The sequence below is a fragment of the Schistocerca americana genome, chromosome 1 (genome assembly GCF_021461395.2).
Source record: "Schistocerca americana isolate TAMUIC-IGC-003095 chromosome 1, iqSchAmer2.1, whole genome shotgun sequence".
In the NCBI taxonomy this organism is placed as follows: domain Eukaryota; kingdom Metazoa; phylum Arthropoda; class Insecta; order Orthoptera; family Acrididae; genus Schistocerca; species Schistocerca americana.
Window position 1 is genome coordinate 1206119466 of NC_060119.1, and position 23335 is coordinate 1206142800.

Consider the following 23335-nt stretch of genomic DNA (forward strand, 5'->3'; position numbering starts at 1 on the left):
TAACCTAATTTCCACACATCACTCTTACTTTAGAAGTAACTATGGAAACATGTAATAGCCTTGATCCACTGTCACTGAAGCTGTCAAGATGGAAAAATCATTCATGAAAACACACTAATCTATATCTAAAAATCAGATATAACAGTACATCTACAACGAATGTTCAAGTAACATCTAAATACAAATTCCAACAAGAACAGCATATGGCAGCATCGATATTACACGTAAGTTAAAAACACCAATCGAACATACAATACCTTTACGATCATACACTCCTGGAAATTGAAATAAGAACACCGTGAATTCATTGTCCCAGGAAGGGGAAACTTTATTGACACATTCCTGCGGTCAGATACATCACATGATCACACTGACAGAACCACAGGCGCATAGACACAGGCAACAGAGCATGCACAATGTCGGCACTAGTACAGTGTATATCCACCTTTCGCAGCAATGCAGGCTGCTATTCTCCCATGGAGACGATCGTAGAGATGCTGGATGTAGTCCTGTGGAACGGCTTGCCATGCCATTTCCACCTGGCGCCTCAGTTGGACCAGCGTTCGTGCTGGACGTGCAGACCGCGTGAGACAACGCTTCATCCAGTCCCAAACATGCTCAATGGGGGACAGATCCGGAGATCTTGCTGGCCAGGGTAGTTGACTTACACCTTCTAGAGCACGTTGGGTGGCACGGGATACATGCGGACGTGCATTGTCCTGTTGGAACAGCAAGTTCCCTTGCCGGTCTAGGAATGGTAGAACGATGGGTTCGATGACGGTTTGGATGTACCGTGCACTATTCAGTGTCCCCTCGACGATCACCAGTGGTGTACGGCCAGTGTAGGAGATCGCTCCCACACCATGATGCCGGGTGTTGGCCCTGTGTGCCTCGGTCGTATGCAGTCCTGATTGTGGCGCTCACCTGCACGGCGCCAAACACGCATACGACCATCATTGGCACCAAGGCAGAAGCGACTCTAATCGCTAAAGACGACAAGTCTCCATTCGTCCCTCCATTCACGCCTGTCGCGACACCACTGGAGGCGGGCTGCACGATGTTGGGGCGTGAGCGGAAGACGGCCTAACGGTGTGCGGGACCGTAGCCCAGCTTCATGGAGACGGTTGCGAATGGTCCTCGCCGATACCCCAGGAGCAACAGTGTCCCTAATTTGCTGGGAAGTGGCGGTGCGGTCCCCTACGGCACTGCGTAGGATCCTACGGTCTTGGCGTGCATCCGTGCGTCGCTGCGGTCCGGTCCCAGGTCGACGGGCACATGCACCTTCCGCCGACCACTGGCGACAACATCGATGTACTGTGGAGACCTCACGCCCCACGTGTTGAGCAATTCGGCGGTACGTCCACCCGGCCTCCCGCATGCCCACTATACGCCCTCGCTCAAAGTCCGTCAGCTGCACATACGGTTCACGTCCACGCTGTCGCGGCATGCTACCAGTGTTAAAGACTGCGATGGAGCTCCGTATGCCACGGCAAACTGGCTGACACTGACGGCGGCGGTGCACAAATGCTGCGCAGCTAGCGCCATTCGACGGCCAACACCGCGGTTCCTGGTTTGTCCGCTGTGCCGTGCGTGTGATCATTGCTTGTACAGCCCTCTCGCAGTGTCCGGAGCAGGTATGGTGGGTCTGACACACCGGTGTCAATGTGTTCTTTTTTCCATTTCCAGGAGTGTAGTTGCAGTTTACAGTATCAAGACTATCTCTTATTAATGCATTTACAGAACATGTGGCGATGGCAGTATGCCGAACCGAGGTCAGTGTGATTTACACAATAAAACTCATATGAAGAATAGTGTAACTGATATATCATTAGCGTAATCATATTAACGACGAGAGGTTGAGTGATGGTGTGTGATGCAACATAAACTTTCTTCGTTACTCTACGTTCGTCTAAGACTGCAAATATTGTCACCACCAAAATTCATTTTCACAACACCATTTAAAATCACTGTCTACGCTACTGTACGTATTCCCACTTAATTTGAAAAAAATGAACACAGCTCACTAAGAAGCTGAGTTTGGATTGCCATTTGATGTAGGTCCTGCCTCAACCAACACCCAACGCATTCTCCCCACACAATGGTCTGTCACCCCTATTTACCACTTTTTGGAGTCCTGTGACATCATGTAAGCAAAATTAGTGACACTTTCCCTTACTGTAATGCTGTGTCGTACATTGGTTCATCCAGTAGAGACTCTTTACGAAAACAACTTGAAATAGTTTGCCCATCTTGCTTAATCTTGAATAAACAGAAATTGTGGATGGATTATGTTTTGTTTCCCACTCCGGGAAAGGCCTGAGACAGGTCCACCTCCTTGTTACCAAGAGGTGTCTCCCCCCGCAAACAGTAACTATCATTTAGTTCTGCCCGTCGTATTATTACGCCCTCCAAAAAATTTTCCGATGCTGATTTCCGAACTCGTCATAACTTGTCATTCTCGGGCGCTCGGGCGTCCCACCAAACGACGGTGGATGCATTCGGCCGTCGATTTTTATAGCAAATTTTGATTCCAGAGCTTAACAAACACTGAAATATCTCGAGATCTAAAGCTCAGATCACAATGAGGTTTGACTCAATCAGTCTTAATTAAAAGATCGCACATATACATGTTCCGTTCCAACCCTATGTCGTACTTTAGCAGTTATCGTGATGCCAAAACGGAAAGGTGTGAGCTCGTTGAGATTATATATCACTCCCAGGTCTCAAATTCAATTATGACAGTAAATTATCATGTCACAGGTGTCCTGATATTGATTTTCTTCTTTATTCTATGCTTGCGAACCTCTTCAGCGAAGCGAAAGATTTGCTCTTGTTCATTATTAATCGGCATAGGACGCTACGTGGAAACACGGAAGACGGAAGCTAAATTCCAGTTCTGAAAAGTGGGAAAGATTCAAGTATGACCTCTACTGACCTATCGTGCTGTCATCCTGTGTACAAAACGCTGGAACAGATAGTGAAAACGGGAATGGAAGGGAGACTTGAAATTAGTAATTTGATGCCTCGGACTCAATATGAATACAGAAAAGGCAAAAAGACTGTAGACAATCTGTATTCGCTTTGCTCTGTAAATCATCTAAACTTTTCAAACGAACACAACGGTTGTCGCCACTTTCCTTGACGCTGAGTGAGCTCATTATCATGTTCAAAGACCGGTTCTCTTGGAAAAGCTGGCGGATCCTGAAACCCCTTAGAGGATGATTTGTGCCATCAGTACCATAGGTGCTCAAACAACGATCCGTGTAAAATTCGAAGGAAACACGCTCTGACACTCTGACATCCTCATGTTGCGCAAGCCCTATCTTACATATTCTATATACCCATGATATCGAAAGTATCGTCACTTTCCCTACAAAATATTATAGTATACAGCCGATATATATGTTTACGCAACTTCAGACTCTTATCTTCAGGCGAAAACGCCATTACTCACTAACACAGAACACGTCGATGAATGGCTACCTTCGGACTGGAGATTTCGACTGAGGATTCGATGATCGTCCCTTTTTACAAATGGAACGCTGCTCCCATTAACAGTTACGCCACTTGAGGAAAGTACACTTTTCAGATTAAATTTCACACTTGATTCCTACGCACACTATTTGATTTACGGCTGAGCTGAATGCCTCACATTCGATATAAGTGCTGCGAAGGTTTGAATGTAGTTTGCTCACTCACCCACGTGTGATGAGGAGCCCATCAGAGTCTTCTGCTGATCATGTACCCAGCGATTATTCGATCTCAACTGGACTATAACTGTACACTTTATTACAATGCGCCTAAGGTATATCCCTCCAAACTAGACACTCTTCCACATAGAGCCATTCTTGCCTGTCATGGAGCCATGCATTCGACACTCACAAATGCCCTTTTAGTGGAGGCAGGAGAGATTCCCTTGAGCTTTAGACGTCAAATATTGTCAGATAAATTTAAATTTCGAGGCACTGCCTTCATAAATATTCTGTCTAATACAACATAGGCTACATTTACCAATAACTGACTGGTTCCAGCAGAAGAAACAGAGTTCCGGTTTTGGCCCCTATCGTACATTCTGTGTGATGTTCTTTGCATCTGACTATTTTAATATGATGTTGTGACACAATCACCTGCCAGATTCTCATTTGTGTGTCACGTCTGTGGTGTACCGGATTAGCGGTGTACCTTAATATGTACACACTTCAGTGTGTTGGTTGCTTTTTCTTTCTGTGTCGAACAGCTTCCCGCCAAACACGACAGGAACTTTACGACCTGATTTATTCTGCACGTTCGTAACTGCGCTAGCAAATTTACTACCCCTGTCATTATAAAGAAAACGATTTGCGTCCACATCCACACTGGAATACCTGACATGTCGCCTAGGGGAAAATAACGTTGATGACTTGCTTTTGCTACACGTACTTGGATGTACTACCCAACCTAAAAACATACGACTTGTAATAGCTACAATTATAAATTCATAAATGACGCAAATACTAATGTAATGTTGTTCGGTACACCGTCCTTCGACACCAATAGAAACATCTGCATTTATAGGTATTACACGCTGTAGACATACAGAGTGTTAGCGGTATGACTGCAGATCTTTCTGCTGATGACCGAAGACAGTGTGCTGAACAACATTACAACATAATTCACTTCACTTGCTGTCCAATAATTCTAGCTATTGCGAGTAATATGCTTTTAGGTTGGCTGGTACCTCAAAGTAAATGTGGCAAAAGCAAGCCATTAAAGCTTATTTTCTCGATGGTTGCAGATCAGGTATTCAAGTGTAGACACATGAAACAAAAAGTCAGTCTATACTGACAGGCGTAGTCCAATTAATGGCGCAGGTACAACCGCTCAGAGAACATCAATCTGTAATTTATGTAATGTGTTTGTGAGAAGACTGCTAGATTTAGAGAGGAAACACCTAACTCACTGAATCACGCTTGTATCTGACAGCACAGAAAAGCAGCATTTGTTTTTCTATGCTGGTACAAGTCAGTACAACATTTAAAGTGCCCAGATGTGCTTCAGTTTTTACAATTTACACTGGGACAACTCTGTATCTTCAACTTACTTCTTAAAGATACTAACTGTACCCGACTCCCAGAGTGGCCTTTAAAATATCCAACACTGGACACGGAATAAAACAAGCAACCGTCATACATTGGTTGTAGTACAGGAATATGTTCTTTGTGAACGGAGAGCGAAAACAATAAATGTCCTCGGGTTGCACCCCCAGAGTGGCATCCGCTAATACGAGGAAGCTGAAGTCATAGCGAAGCAAGCTTCCTCTGTAGGAACTTTCTCGATTTGAAATTGTCGTATACAGACCCCTGACGAGAAGTCAAGAGCCATGGGAAAGAGCAATCGCAAGAGATGCAGAATGTTTCCCAACCAACAAAAGGTGGCTATTAAGCGGCATTACAAATTTTAATTGTTATAAGACCGTGATTCATTAGGATTCATTTGGACGGATCAACGATTTCCTCATCATTCGGTTCCATTTTAACAGCGCCTCTTTTCTTCTTCATCTATACAGAACTAATATTTGCAATTTCCCTGCACGTAAGTGTTAGTAAGTGTTATTAAAAGTGGGAAGCGGTTGTAAACCACATTTAGTTTTCGTGTCCTTATTTAAACGATTGTACTTTTTAAAAATTTTGATAAGCATGGGTTACATCCCTCCTCAGGCAACTTCTTAAAGCCGGTCCTGTGGCCGAGCGGTTCTAGGCGCTTCAGTCCGGAACCGCGCGACCACTGCGGTCGCAGGTTCGAATTCTGCCTCGGGCATGGACGTGTGTGATGTCCTTAGGTTAGTTAGGTTTAAGTAGTTCTAAATTCCGATGTTATTCAATCTGTATATTGAGCAAGCAGTGAAGGAAACAAAAGAAAAATTCGGAGTAGGTATTCAAATCCATGGAGAAGAAATAAAAACTTTGAGGTTCGCCGATGACATTGTAATTCTGTCAGAGACAACAAAGGACTTGGAGAGCAGTTAAACGGAATGGATAGTGACTTGAAAGGAGGATATAAGATAAACATCAGCAAAAGCAAAACGAGGATAATGGAATGTAGTCGAATTAAGTCGGGTGATGCTGAGGGAATTAATTAGGAGATGAGACACTTAAAGTAGTAAAGGATTTTTGCTATTTGGGGAGCAAAATAACTGATGATGGTCGAAGTAGAGAGGATATAAAATGTAGACTGGCAATAGCAACGAAAGCGTTTCTGAAGAAGAGAAATTTGTTAACTTCGAGTATAGATTTAAGTGTCAGGAACTCATTTCTGAAAGTATTTGTATGGAGTGTAGCCATGTATGGAAGTGAAACATGGACGATAAATAGTTTGGAGAAGAAGAGAATAGAAGCTTTTGAAATGTGGTGCTACAGAAGAATGCCGCAGAGTAGATGGGTAGATCACATAACTAATGAGGAAGTACTGAATAGGATTGGGGAGAAGAGAAGTTTGTGGCACAACTTGGCTAGAAGAAGGGATCGGTTGGTAGGACATGTTCTGAGGCATCAATGGATCACCAATTTAGTATTGGAGGGCAGCGTGGATGGTAAAAATCGTAGAGGGAGACCAAGAGATGAATACACTAAGCAGATTCAGAAGGATGTAGGTTGCGGTAGGTACTGGGAGATGAAGAAGCTTGCACAGGATAGAGTAGCATGGAGAGCTGCATCAAACCAGTCTCAGGACTGAAGACCACAACAACAACAACAAATTCTAGGGGACTGACGACCTCCCATGTTAAGTCTCATAGTGCTCAGAGCCATTTGAACCATTTGAGCCAACTTTTTAAAGAGATTTAGTATTATAAAGTGACTGCCAGTTTTCTTACGATTATGGGGAATAATCTGTAGTTCTCAATGGTACGCATACTTCCATCTTCATGTCTTGCTTATGATGTGAGCAGAGGGGAATCGACGCGTTTTAGGTGTGGTAGCACATAAGAACGTTGAAAATTAGGATAAGGACGAACATAGGAACGTATGGAAAACTCAGACAAGATCGGACACACATACGTTTAGACATGGTACTATAGAGTCCACAGCAGTAGAGGGAGCTGTGGAAGGTAAAAACCGCAAGAAGTCTGACAGCTTTAGATTTCATATCTGTAAACAGTTTACAATGTGACCATGAGTTTTAGGTGGCTCAATACAGACCAAACTCTGGAAACCAAATAAGTCAGAAAAACCACACGCTAAATGTCAGCTGACGACATAAAATGAAAGTTATCTAAGAAAAAAATAACGAAAAAGGGTATTTCCTAGCTTGACACTTGGAACTGAGACATATACGTATATACCATCGGACAGCGCCAGCTGTAGCTTAGGATGGTGTTGTGCACATTAGCTGGGAGACGCTGTCGTCTTGTTACATCAAGGTATTGTTGGAGAAGGAAGCTAATAGAGAGTTTTGGGTCTTTTTTTCGTAATTTCTGGTAAAAATTTGGAGACACATCTTTCCGATGAAGCTTCAGTTGGAAAAAAAAATATTGTGTACATGAAGTATCACTTCGCAGCTGATGAGGAAACCTGCAAAGGCTTCTTCAATTGAAGTCATCAACAGGAAAAACGCTAAATTGTGTTCAAACTTGCTGACGAACTTTTAAGTGGTACATAAATTTAGTTATAAACGACAAAAACATTTAATATTGCAGACTGTGAATCAGATGACGACAAAAAGTGCAAGAAATGTACAAAAATGAATAATTTTGTAATGAAAGATCCGAATTTAAGGGCACTTGCAGGGAGTCGAAATAATCATCTTGGGTTTGAAGCTCTTTTCTTCCGTGTTTGCTTTAACAATACTTATGTTTTTGAATAGGGTCCGCCTTTAGCAAAACACAGTTCTTTTTGTTTCTTTTTTTTTACCCAAACATGTTTTACTGCAGTTGCAGCATCTTCAGTGGGTCTTTATTTTTCATCTGTTAAAGATAAATTGTATACAAACAGCAAAGAACACTTAAAAAAGAAAATTGTGTTTTGCTAAAGGCGTACCCTACCCAAAAACATACGTATTAAGGACACTTGTCTGCAGGACTTTCCAAGGTGCAACTCCAAGCGGGTGTAAATATAAATGTGTGCAACCGAACATAATAAACGCGAAAATGAATATTTGACCCTGTCTGACTACTCCCTGAAACAGATCTTAGGTTCTCTCAATGGGCTTTAACATATAAATTGCAACCTAAACATAAATGAATGATTGAGGCAACTAATACTACTAAATGATAAACATTGTTCTTGCTTATATATTTATTGTAGATTAAAAAAACTTTATATTACAAATTTTACGTTTCCTAAGTAAAATCACTAATCAATTGCCCAATTATGCCCCTTATTATGACTGCGTGCTCTAATTTCAATAACGCGAAATGACTGACATCATCCACGTACCAAACACTAGAAGAGTAGCTTTTATAGCCCTAATAAGCCGAAGCAGTTTGCGATATCACCGTATGTACTGCGTCCGGTGCGTCGAAGTGATGGTTCTCGTACTCGTCTGCGACAATGGAAGACTTCCAGCCACAAATCAACTCTTTCAAACACTAGAGCGGCAGAAAGCGGTCCTCTGACTAATATACTTTAATACTGTCTTCTCTTCTCGGTGTTCTACAGACGAGAAACGCAAACTCCCAGCCACAAGGACGGAGTTCAAATAACGTCTCAACGTAAGTATGGGCAGAGGAAGGGCTCTCAACTACTGAACTCTGTGTACTCCACGACGACTTCCAACCCGGAGGTGAAGTCCAGAATAGTATAGGTTCGCAACAGTACAGTGCCTAATTGCTATAGCTATAAACTCTCCTGAGAGAAATGACAGCAAGTCCATCTGTACCAACAAAGCTGATGTCGAGCGATCATCACACACGGACGCTCACAACGGAAGACCACGTGTCTCCACCGCTGGCCTCCCAGCAAGTCTCGGCTCCCCACCCTCGTAATTCCGGAAACGAATCATATTCCCGAAACCACGGAGTATTCTCCCTCTCTACAGATTCTTCAGAACGCTGAACAACCATATTTTAGTCTTTTGTAGTCCAGCGCGGAAAGTTTGGCAGGAAAAACCTATACTCGTACAATGGTACGCTTCTGAGTAAAAATCCTTGGAAATAACGCAGCTTGCGTGGTTTCCGAGGTGCCGCTTCTCCGTTCCTCTCACCTGCATCCAAGATTTGCAGAGTTCGGAAGTATTATCCGGTTATCCTTCGGGCCCTACTACAACAGCGCCCGATAGCGGCCGATCGCTCCTGTATTGTGTCTTCGCGCTCAGATGTCCAGACTGTCCGTCTTGGCACTTCTTGTGTGGAGCTGAACCACCACACTTGTGTGGGCCTTCCACCCAGGGCTTGAGTTCCGCCTGCCGTTTCACTTCCACTGTCATTCCCACCTCTATAGGTGATCATTCATTAAGCCGTTCTGATAACAAAGACACTCCGTCACTTTTCATGCAATAAGCGTTAACAATTTTGACAAGGGGTACGTGAGAATGTCAGTCTCCTTTATATATTCGTATATACGATGTACAGCCTATCACATGATGCCTAATTGTGTTTGTAGATCATGGCAAAGTATGTGGATGGGTGCTTGTAAGGTGCGAAATTATAGCCACCTTACAACTTAATGACAAAAAACTTGCGTATCAGTGAAGTCTCCTCGATACATGATCATCCCCTGGACATTATAAACGGCGGGACAAGGTTTCTTAAAGGGGTGTGTAATCACCATGCAATAAATGCTCTGCGACGTGCTCCCATGCTGGCCACATAACTTAAGAGAAGTTCTTGTGGTAGGGCACTCCATTCCTTCCACCAGATGCTGAACGATGCATGTGGAGGTGCTAAAATACGTCTCCCCAATACACCCTACCCTTTCTCGGTGGGATTTAAGTCGAGGGAACGGGTAGGCCTGTCCATTCACCGAATATCCTCCCGTTCCGAGGGCTCCTCCACCTATGCTGTTGGATGCGGTCGCACATTGTCATCCATAACATTAAAGATATGGTGGAACGCAGTCCTGAAAAGGCCCACATGGGGAACGAGTATAGTGCCACAACAACGCTGCCCCAGTGAGCGTACCATATTCAAAGATTTGGTGGTGACTACGCTCATGCAACATTTTGCCTCCTCACGCCGTAACGACTGGACCACATAAACGGTCATGTTTGACAATGTTAGAACTACCATTGAGGCGTGGCGCCTTATATAGCTCCTGTCTAGAGCCTGTCTATGGGGAGAATGACTCATGCGTGCACAGTGACAGATGGTCTGAAGCGTGTTCAGTCGAGTACTTAGTTCTAATTTTCATCCACCAGAGCCCAGCAATGCGTCGAGACATTCAAGAAACAGGTCAAGAGAATGTTTTTGTGAATTGTTCTGTCTATTTCTTGAAGGCCTTTTTGTTTATATATGTTTTTACAGTTTTGCTGCGCTTTTAATAGTGTGAATGATGCCTGAATGTGGTCTAAAGAGAATATGGAGATCATTGTTCTACTGATAACCGCTGTACGAGCTAGCGTGAGAAAATTTAAAGGCACTGTGAATGCAGACGACGGGGAATTTTGTATCATATCAGTTATGCTTATGGTAAAAGGAAAGCTAATTCGAGTGCAAATGGAAGTAGTTAATAAAGTAAAGTATAAAAAAATATCGCAATGTTAAATATTTATTGCAAGAAAAAGTACAGTTACAAACTGTGTTATTTGTTGGTTGATTAGTCATGAAAAGCGCCGACTAACGCGGGAGAATGATGTTCTTCTATTGGCCTTAAGGAAAACTGGCCATTCAGAGAGGAATATCCTCCGCGCGTCTTTCCTCTTGCACATCTAGAATGCTTATAGAAGTGTGGGAGTCGGAGACCAGCCTTTCAATGGTACAGTCGTGTGTAGTATGAGCTCCGAAGGAAGTTATAATTTGTCGGTTTTGGTTGTGCTACATGGTTAAAAAGTGTTTGAAAATGATGGCATATTTATTATGGTGTGTTTTATAGAAACTGCAGATTTGGTAACTACACCACTGGCCATTAAAATTGCTACACCAAGAAGAAATGCAGATGATAAACGGGTATTCATTGTACAAATATATTATACTAGAACTGACATGTGATTACATTTTCACGCAATTTGGGTGCATAGATCCTGAGAAATCAGTACCTAGAACAACCGTAATAACGGCCTTGATACGCCTGGGCATTGAGTCAAAAAGAGCTTGGATGGCGTGTACAAGTACAGCTGCCCATACAGCTTCAACACGATACCACAGTTCATCATGGCTGGAGCGGCATGCATATTAAAATGCCCTCTCAGTCTTCACAAGGACAATTAACTAACTGGCTGGTTCGTTTCACCACAGTGTGAGCTCAACAATGCTACAGCTAATGTCTAGCTGAATGTCAGCCGCAGTGAATGCAGTGTTCACTCAAAGTTCTCCTCTGCGCCGTACAGATTGTTACGAGCTGCATTCTGCATTTGCCGCCAGTTCAGAGAAGAGCCTACGAAAATTACGCTCTCGTCTTTCTCAGAGCCCACCTCTCTCCCTACCCGGGTTCTTTCGTTCTCCACATCATGGCTTTTATCGACCAATAGGAGCGTTCCTCTTATTTTGTGGAAACTCTCTCTACTAACTGCAAGGGCCCTACCATTGAACTGCATCGTAATCTCGGCACTTTACTGTTTCCTAGTTCGTTTCCGCCAATCGGACGTTTGGTGCCCACTCACATTTGTACCATTCGCTGTTCACGTGATCAACTGCGTCACTGGTTTCGTTCGTATCCATTTGGAATTCCTAAACACAGTTTTCTAAAGCTTCTGTCCTACTTCTGGTGGCCCGTTACTCGCTCAACAGTATGCTTCACCTGTCGGGTCACTGACTCCTGCCGCGGGACTCCTCCCTTAAGAGCTTTGCATAGTGCCTCCCACGCGTGGTGTGGCCTTTACATCTGCCCATGCTGGCTTCCACAAAAAACGTTCCTTCTCGCTACTTGTTTCACTTTCTACTCACTGACATGCATTATATAGGAGTGGTGTGTTAATACCGTCGATTCAGTGTCATCCCTTTTGCATTAAATACTTAGAGGGTAATCTGCTCATTAACACCAAAGTAAGTTAGGTGTCATATTCACCTTCCTGTTACAATGTATAAGACTCTTATGTATGGTGCAAAATTGACCATTTATTCTGCCACCTTACACACCTCTACACCAAATGAATGAAAAGTTAACAAGTAACAACACCCTAGAAACTATATTAGATAAATGCAATAGTCTAGTCAATGTCTAGCCAATAGTCTAGCGGATTTTAACAGCACCACATACTACATAATCAAGAAATTAATCAACCTCCTTAATAAATTTTACACATATAACAAAAATATACAATAAAGAATTCTATAACATTGGCTAAAACATCAAAGACAAAAATACCGCCAATAGAAGATTTGTTTGCTTCGACATTACTAACCTATACACAAATACCTCATCCATTAAACAATAGATACACAGAACAAAACTACTCAAGTACTGAAAAATTGTGATACAAAACACCACAGAAATTATCCAATTAATAAAACTAGTCTTCCACCGAAATTACTTCGAGTTTGACAATAAAATATGTACAGAAGAAGATAGTGTCGCTATGGTGTGCAGCATTTCTGGAACTGTAGCTGACATATTTCTTAAGAGCTTGTAAGAAAAGTTATTCAAAACGAAATCCTTAACAAATCAAAATATCATATACTACTACAGATATACAGATGACATATTAATCCTTATAGAAGGTAACCTCACTAACATACATGAAATACATAAAGCACTGAATCAATGACATCCCAGAATTAAATTTACCGTAGAACATGAAACTAATAGAACAATTAATTTTCTAGTCTTAACTCTTAAAAATCGACAGCAAACATTATTTCGAAATTCATAGAAAGCCTACCACAACATATTATCAACACACAGCTCATCTCATCCCAAAGCCCACAAACTCGCGTTTCTCCACACTGTGCTTAATAGATTGATAAATCTACCACTAAAAGACAAAACAATTCAGAAGAACATAAAAATCTTAAGATACATAGCCCAATAAAACGATTATAATCCCAAAATTGTATCAAAACTATCAAAAAGGCTTAATATACATGAAGAAATAACACTAACCACACACACACAACGAAAAAGAAAAAATTAACATACGTAACCATAGCTTACCTGGGGAAGATCTCAAACAGAATTAACAAATTATTCAACAAAACCGGCATTTCCTTCGAATATCAAAACAGACACAGCCTCAAACACAAAATCTGCAAAGGTAACTCACAAGTCCCCTACATAACAACTCCAGCATTTTTTTAAATTTCATGTAATACATGCTACAAATTCTACGTAAGACAGACCAGCATAAACTTCAACATTAGATACAAAGAGCACACCAGAGACAGTGAAAACAACCCAACCACATTCTTTCAACAACTGCAAATAGAAAACATGACACAAACTCCATAAATGAAGCACTGGAAATCTTCCATATCACGCAAAATTGAGCAACCATTAACATTCTTGAAGATATTCATATTCATATTTACATGAATCCAATAATCCACTACATTTACCGAACGAACAAGTCGACCTCGAGCACAAAAAATATTAAAAACTTTATTGATATTATGAAGCAGGAAAATGGGGAAAATAAACAAACCAGAGATACTAAGTAACACACATCCATAGTGACACCATAAACGCCATGTAATACAGATATAACATCAAGAAAACATCGCAAGTCATAAACCATAACAAAATTTTAACGTAAAAATAAAACAGAATAATCTCAACGCAAACCAGACGAAAATTCAGGATAAAGACACAATCAGAACCAAACCTAAGAAAATAATCAAAACGTAACCTAATTTCCACACATCACCCTTACTTTAAAAGTAATTATGGAAACATGTAATAGCCTTGATCCACTGTCACTGAAGCTGTCAAGATGGAAAAATCATTTATGAAAACACACTAATCTATATCTAAAAATCAGATATTACAGTACATCTCCAACGAATGTTCAAGTAACATCTAAATACAAATTCCAACAAGAACAGCATATGGCAGCATCGATATTACACGTAAGTTAAAAACACCAATCGAACATACAATACCTTTACGATCATAGTTGCAGTTTACAGTATCAAGACTATCACTTATTAATGCGTTTACAGAACATGTGGCGATAGCATTATGCCGAACCGAGGTCAGTGTGATTCACACAATAAAACTCATATGAAGAATAGTGTAACTGATATATCATTAACGTAATCATATTAACGATGAGAGGTTGAGTGATGGTGTGTGATGCAACATAAACTTTCTTCGTTACTCTACGTTCATCTAAGACTGCAAATATTGTCACCATCAAAATTCATTTTCACAACACCATTTAAAATCACTGTCTATGCTACTGTACGTATTCCGACTTAATTTGCAAAAAATGAACACAGCTCACTAAGAAGCTGAGTTTGGACTGCCATTACATGTAGGTCCTGCCTCAACCAACACCCAACGCATTCTCCCCACACAATGGTCTGTAACCCCTATTTACCACTTTTTGGAGTCCTGTGACATCATGTATGCAAAATAAGTAACACTTTCCCTTACTGTAATGCTGCGTCGTACATTGGTTCATCCAGTAGAGACTCTTTACGAAAACAACTTGAAATAGTTTGGCCATCTTGCTTAATCTTGAATAAACAGAAATTGTGGATGGATTATGTTTTGTTTCCCACTCCGGGAAAGGCCTGAGACAGGTCCATCTCCTTGTTACCAAGAGGTGTCTCCCCCCGCAAACAGTAACTAACATTTAGTTCTGCCCGTCGTATTATTACGCCCTCCAAAACATTTTCCGATGCTGATTTCCGAACCCGCGCCATGATAACTTGCCATTCTCGGGCGCTCGGGCGTCCCACCAAACGACGGTAGATGGATTCGGCAGTCGATATTCATAGCAAATTTTGATTCCAGAGCTTAACAAACACTGAAATATCTCGAGATCTAAAGCTCAGATCACAATGTGGTTTGACTCAATCAGTCTTAATTAAAAGATCGCACATATACATGTTCCGTTCCAAACCTATGTCGTACTTTAGCAGTTATCGTTGCTGTTGTTGTTGTTGTTGTGGTCTTCAGTCCTGAGACTCGTTTGATGCAGCTCTCCATGCTACTCTATCCTGTGCAAGCTTCTTAATCTCCCAGTAACTACTGCAACCTACATCCTTCTGAATCTGCTTAGTGTATTCATCTCTTGGTCTCCCTCTACGATTTTTACCCTCCACGCTGCCCTCCAATACTAAATTGGTGATCCCTTGATGCCTCAGAACATGTCCTACCAACTGATCCCTTCTTCTGGTCAAGTTGTGCCACAAACGTCTCTTCTCCCCAATCCTATTCAATACTTCCTCATTAGTTATGTGATCTACCCATCTATCTTCAGCATTCTTCTGTAGCACCACATTTCGAAAGCTTCTATTCTCTTCTTGTCCAAACTATTTATCGTCCATGTTTCACTTCCATACATGGCTACACTCCACACGAATACTTTCAGAAATGACTTTCTGACACTTAAATCAATACTGGATGTTAACAAATTTCTCTTCTTCATAAACGCTTTCCTTGCCATTGCCAGCCTACATCTTATATCCTCTCTACTTCGACCATCATCAGTTATTTTGCTCCCCAAATAGCAAAACTCCTTTACTACTTTAAGTGCCTCATTTCCTAATCTAATTCCCTCAGCATCACCCGACTTAATTAGACTACATTCCGTTATCCTTGTTTTGCTTTTGTTGATGTTCACCTTATATTCTCCTTTCAAGACACTGTCTATTCCATTCAACTGCTCTTCCAAGTCCTTTGCTGTCTCTGACAGAATTACAATGTCATCGGCGAACCTCAAAGTTTTTATTTCTTCTCCATGAATTTTAATACCTACTCCGAATTTTTCTTTTGTTTCCTTTACTGGTTGCTCAATATACAGATTGAACAACATCGGGGAGAGGCTACAACCCTGTCTTACTCCCTTCCCAACAACTGCTTCCCTTTCATATCCCTCGACTCTTATAATTGCCATCTGGTTTCTGTACAAATTGTAAATAAACTTTCGCTCCCTGTATTTTACCCCTGCCACCTTTAGAATTTGAAAGAGTATTCCAGTCAACATTGTCAAACGCTTTCTCTAAGTCTACAAATGCTAGAAACGTAGGTTTGGCTTTCCTTAATCTTTCTTCTAAGATAAGTCGTAAGGTCAGTATTGCCTCACGTGTTCCAGTTAGCAGTTATCGTGATTCCAAAACTTAAGAAAACGGAAAGGTGTGAGCTCGTTGAGATTATATATCACTCCCAGGTCTCAAATTCAATTATGACGGTTAATTATCATGTCACAGGTGTCATGATATTGATTTTCTTCTTTATTCTATGCTTGCCAACCTCTTCAGCGAAGCGAAAGATTTGCTCTTGTTCATTATTAATCGGCGTAGGACGCTACGTGGAAACACGGAAGACGGAAGCTAAATTCCAGTTCTGAAAAGTGGGAAAGATTCAAGTATGACCTCTACTGACCTATCGTGCTGTCGTCATGTGTACAAAACGCTGGAACAGATAGTGAAAACGGGAATGGAAGGGAGACTTGAAATTAGTAATTTGATGCCTCGGACTCAATATGAATACATAAAAGGCAAAAAGACTATAGAAAATCTGTATTCGCTTTGCTCTGTAAATCATCTCAACTTTTCAAACGAACACAACGGTTGTCGCCACTTTCCTTGACGCTGAGTGAGCTCATTATCATGTTCAAAGACCGGTTCTCTTGGAAAAGCTGGCGGATCCTGAAACCCCTTAGAGGATGATTTGTGCCATCAGTACCATAGGTGCTCAAACAACGATCCGTGTAAAATTCGAAGGAAACACGCTCTGACACTCTGACATCCTCATGTTGCGCAAGCCCTGTCTTACATGTTCTATATACCCATGATATCGGAAGCATCGTCACTTTCCCTACAAAATATTATAGTATACAGCCGATATATATGTTTACGCAACTTCAGACTCTTATCTTCAGGCGAAAACGCCATTACTCACTAACACAGAACACGTCGATGAATGGCTACCTTCGGACTGGAGATTTCGACTGAGGAATCGGTGATCGTCCCTTTTTACAAATGGAACGCTGCTCCCATTAACAGTTACGCCACTTGAGGAAAGTACAATTTTCAGATTAAATCTCACACTTGATTCCTACGCACACTATTTGATTTACGGCTGAGCTGAGTGCCTCACATTCGATATAACTGCTGCGAAGGTTTGAATGTAGTTTGCTCATTCACCCACGTGTGATGAGGAGCCCATCAGAGTCTTCTGCTCATCATGTACCCAGCGATTATTCGATCTCAACTGGACTATAACTGTACACTTTATTACAACGCGCCTAAGGTATATCCCTCCAAACTAGACACTCTTCCACATAGAGCCATTCTTGCCTGTCATGGAGCCATGCATTCGACACTCACAAATGCCCTTTTAGTGGAGGCAGGAGAGATTCCCTTGAGCTTTAGACGTCAAATATTGTCAGATAAATTTTAATTTCGAGGCACTGTCTTCATAAATATTCTGTCTCTTACAACATAGGCTACATTTACCAATAACAGACTGGTTCCAGCAGAAGAAACAGAATTCCGGTTTTGGCCCTTGGTCACCTATCGTACATTCTGTGTGATGTTCTTTGCATCTGACTATTTTAATATGATGTTGTGACACAATCACTTGCCACATTCTCATTTGTGTGTCACCTCTGTGGTGTAACGGATTAGCGGTGTACCTTAATATGTACACACTTCAGTGTGTTGGTTGCTTTTTCTTTCTGTGTCGAACAGCTTCCCGCCAAACACGACAAGAACTTTACGACCTGAATTATTCTGCACGTTCGTAACTGCACTAGTAAATTTATTACCCCTGTCATTATAAAGAAAACGGTTTGCGTCCACATCCACACTGGAATACCTGACATGTCGCCTAGGGGAAAATAACGTTGATGACTTGCTTTTGCTACACGTACTTGGATGTACTACCCAACCTAAAAACATACGACTTATAATAGCTACAATTATAAATACATACATGACGCAAATACTAATGTAATGTTGTTCGGTACACCGTCCTTCGACACCAATAGAAACATCTGCATTTAAAGGTATTACACGCTGTACACATACAGAGTGTTAGCGGTATGACTGCAGATCTTTCTGCTGATGACCGAAGACAGTGTGCTGAACAACGTTGCGTCATAATTCACTTCATTTGCTGTCCAATAATTCTAGCTGTTGCGAGTAATATGCTTTTAGGTTGGCTGGTACCTCAAAGTAAACGTGCCAAAAGCAAGCCATTAAAGCTTATTTCCTCCAGGGTTGCAGATCAGGTATTCAAGTGTAGACACATGGACCAAAAAGACAGTCTATACTGACAGGCGTAGTCCACTTAATGGCGCAGGTACAACCGCTCAGAGAACATCAATCTGTAATTTATGTAATGTGCTTGTGAGAAGACTGCTAGATGTAGAGAGGAAACACCTAACCCATTGAATCACGCTTGTATCTGACAGCACAGAAAAGCTGCATTTGTTTTTCTATGCTGGTACAAGTCAGTACAACATTTAAAGTGCCCAGAAGTGCTTCAGTTTTTACAATTTACACTGGGACAACTCTGTATCTTCAACTTACTTCTTAAAGATACTAACTGTATCCGACTCCCAGAGTGGCCTTTAAAATATCCAACACTGGAAACGGAATAAAACAAGCAACCGTCATACATTGGTTGTAGTACAGGAATATGTTCTTTGTGAACGGAGAAGGAAAACAATAAATGTCCTCGGGTTGCACCCCCAGAGTGGCATCCGCTAATACGAGGAAGCTGAAGTCATAGCGAAGCAAGCTTCCTCTGTAGGAACTTTCTCGATCTGAAATTGTCGTATACAGACTCCTGACGAGAAGTCAAGAGCCATGGGAAAGAGCAATCGCAAGAGATGCAGAATGTTTCCCAACCAACAAAAGGTGGCTATTAAGCGGCATTACAAATTTTAATTGTTATAAGACCGTGATTCATTAGGATTCATTTGGACGAATCAACGATATCCTCATCATTCGGTTCCATTTTAACTGCGCCTCTTTTCCTCTCCATCTATACAGAACTAATATTTGCAATTTCCCTGCGCGTAAGTGTTAGTAAGTGTTATTAAAAGTGGGAAGCGGTTGTAAATCACATTTAGTTTTCGTGTCCTTATTTGAATTTAAACGATTGTACTTTTTAAAAATTTTGATAAGCATGGGTTACCTCCTTCCTCGGGCAACTTCTTAAAGCCGGTCCTGTGGCCGAGCGGTTCTAGGCGCTTCAGTCCGGAACCGCGCGACCACTGCGGTCGCAGGCTCGAATTCTGCCTCCGGCATGGATGTGTGTGATGTCCTTAGGTTAGTTAGGTTTAAGTAGTTCTAAATTCCGATGTTATTCAATCTGTATATTGAGCAAGCAGTGAAGGAAACAAAAGAAAAATTCGGAGTAGGTATTGAAATCCATGGAGAAGAAATAAAAACTTTGAGATTCGCCGATGACATTGTAATTCTGTCAGAGACAACAAAGGACTTGGAAGAGCAGTTGAACGGAATGGATAGTGACTTGAAAGGAGGATATAAGATAAACGTCAGCAAAAGCAAAACGAGGATAATGGAATGTAGTCGAATTAAGTCGGGTGATACTGAGGGAATTAATTAGGAAATGAGACACTTAAAGTAGTAAAGGAGTTTTGTATTTGGGGAGCAAAATAACTGATGATGGTCGAAGTAGAGAGGATATAAAATGTAGGCTGGCAATAGCAAGGAAAGCGTTTCTGAAGAAGAGCAATTTGTTAACATCGAGTATAGATTTAAGTGTCAGGAACTCATTTCTGAAAGTATTTGTATGGAGTGTAGCCATGTATGGAAGTGAAACATGGACGATAAATAGTTTGGACAAGAAGAGAATACAAGCTTTTGAAATGTGGTGCTACAGAAGAATGCCGCAGATTAGATGGGTAGATCACATAACTAATGAGAAGTACTGAATAGGATTGGGGAGAAGAGAAGTTTGTGGCACAACTTGGCTAGAAGAACGGATCGGTTGGTAGGACATGTTCTGAGGCATCAATGGATCACCAATTTAGTATTGGAGGGCAGCGTGGACGGTAAAAATCGTAGAGGGAGACCAAGAGATGAATACACCAAACAGATTCAGAAGGATGTAGGTTGCAGTAGGTACTGGGAGATGAAGAAGCTTGCACAGGATAGAGTAGCATGGAGAGCTGCATCAAACCAGTCTCAGGACTGAAGACCACAACAACAACAACAAATTCTAGGGGACTGATGACCTCCGATGTTAAGTCCCATAGTGCTCAGAGCCATTTGAATCATTTGAGCCAACTTTTTAAAGAGATTTAGCATTATAAAGTGACTGCCAGTTTTCTTACGATTATGGGGAATAATCTCTAGTTCTCAATGGTACGCATACTTCCATCTTCATGTCTTGCTTATGATGTGAACAGAGGGGAGTCGACGCGTTTTAGGTGTGGTAGCACATAAGAACGTTGAAAATTAGGATAAGGACGAACAAAGGAACGTATGGAAAACACAGACAAGATCGGACATTTAGACATGGTGCTATAGAGTCCACAGCAGTAGAGGGAGCTGTGGAAGGTAAAAACCGCAAGAAGTCTGACAGATTTAGATTTCATATCTGTAAACAGTTTACAATGTGACCATGAGTTTTAGGTGGCTCAATACAGACCAAACTCTGGAAACCAAATAAGTCAGAAAAACCACACGCTAAATGTTAGCTGCCGACATAAAATGACAGTTATCTAAGAAAAAAATAACGAAAAAGGGTATTTCCTAGCTTGACACTTGGAACTGAGACATATACGTATATACCATCGGACAGCGCCAGCTGTAGCTTTGGATGGTGTTGTGCACATTAGCTGGGAGACGCTGTCGTCTTGTTACATCAAGGTATTGTTGGAGAAGGAAGCTAATAGAGAGTTTTGGGTCTTTTTTTTCGTAATTTCTGGTAAACATTTGGAGACACATCTTTCCGATGAAGCTTCAGTTGGAAAAAAAAAATATTGTGTACATTAAGTATCACTTCGCAGCTGATGGGGAAACCTGCAAAGGCTTCTTCAATTGAAACCATCAACAGGAAAAACGCGAAATTGTGTTCAAAGTTGCCGACGAACTTTTAGATGGTACATAAATTTGGTTACAAACGACAAAAACATTTAATATTGCAGACTGTGAATCAGAATTTTGTAGTGAAAGATACGAATTTAAGGGCACTTGCAGGGAGTCGAAATAATCATCTTGGGTTTGAAGCCCTTTTCTTCCGTGTTTGCTTTAACAATATTTATGTTTTTGGATAGGGTCCGCCTTTAGCAAAACACAATTCTTTTTGTTTCCTTTTTTTAACTCGAACATGTTTCACTGCAGTTGCAGCATCTTCAGTGGGCCTTTATTTTTCATCTGTTAAAGATAAATTATATACAAACAGCAAAGAACATTCGTTATCTTTAACAGATAAAAAATTAAAGTCCACTGAAGATGCTGCAACAGCAGTGAAACATGTTTGGGTTAAAAAAGAAAATTGTGTTTTGCTAAAGGCGCACCCTACCCAAAAACATACGTATTAAGGACACTTGTCTGCAGGACTTTCCAAGGTGCAACTCCAAGCGGGTGTAAATATAAATGTGTGCAACCGAACATAATAAACGCGAAAATGAAGATTTGACCCTGTCTGACTACTCCCTGAAACAGATCTTAGGATCTCTCAATGGGCTTTAACATATAAATTGCAACCTAAACACAAATGAATGATTGAGGCAACTATTACTACTAAATGATAAACATTGTTCTTGCTTATATATTTATTGTAGATTAAAAAAACTTTATATTACAAAGTTTACGTTTCCTAAGTAAAATCACTAATCAATTGCCCAATTATGCCCCTTATTATGACTGCGTGCTCTAATTTCAATAACGTGAAATGACTGACATCATCCACGTACCAAACACTAGAAGAGTAGCTTTTATAGCCCTAATAAGCCGAAGCAATTTGCGATATCACCGTATGTACTGCGTCCGGTGCGTCGAAATGATGGTTCTCGTACTCGTCTGCGACGATGGAAGATTTCCAGCCACAAATCAACTCTTTCAAACACTAGAGCGGCAGAAAGCGGTCCTCTGGCTAATATACTTTAATATTGTCTTCTCTTCTCGGTGTTCTACACACGAGAAACGTGAACTCCCAGCCACAAGGACGGAGTTAAAATTACGTCTCAACGTAAGTATAGGCAGAGGAAGGGCTCTCAATTACTGAACTCTGTGTACTCCACGACGACTTCCAACCCGGAGGTGAAGTCCAGAATAGTATCGGTTCGCAACAGTACAGTGCCTAATTGCTATAGCTATAAACTGTCCTGAGAGAAATGACAGCAAGTCCATCTGTACGAACAAAGCTGATATCGAGCGACCATCACAAACGGACGCTCACAACGAAACACCACGTCTCTCCACCGCTGAGCTCTCAGCAAGTCTCGGTTCCCCACCCTCGTAATTCCGGAAACGAATCATATTCCCGAAAGCACGGAATATTCTCCCTCTCTATAGATTCATCAGAACGCTGACCAACCATATTTTAGTCTTTTGTCGTCCAGCGCGGAAAGTTTGCGAGGAAAAACCTATACTCGTACAATGGTACGCTTCTAAGTAAAAATCCTTGGAAATAACCCATCCTGCGTGGTTTCCGAGGTCTTCTTCGTTCCTCCCACCTGCATCCAAGATTTGCAGAGTTCGGAAGTATTATCCTTCGGGCCCTACTACAACAGCGCCCGATAGCGGCCGATCGCTCCTGTATTGTGTCTTCGCGCTCAGATGTCCAGACTGTCCGCTTGGCACTTCCTGTGTGGAGCTGAACCACACTTGTGTGGGCCTTCCACCCAGGGCTTGAGTTCCGCCTGCCGTTTCATTTCCACTGTCATTCCCACCTCTATAGGTGATCATTCATTAAGCCGTTCTGATAACAAAGACACTCCGTCACCTTTCATGCAATAAGCGTTAACAATTTTGACAAGGGGTACGTGAGAATGTCAGTCTCCTTTATATATTCGTATATACGATGTACAGCCTATCACATGATGCCAAATTGTGTTTGCAGATCATGGCAAAGTATGTGGATGGGTGCTTGTAAGGTGCGAAATTATAGCCACCTTA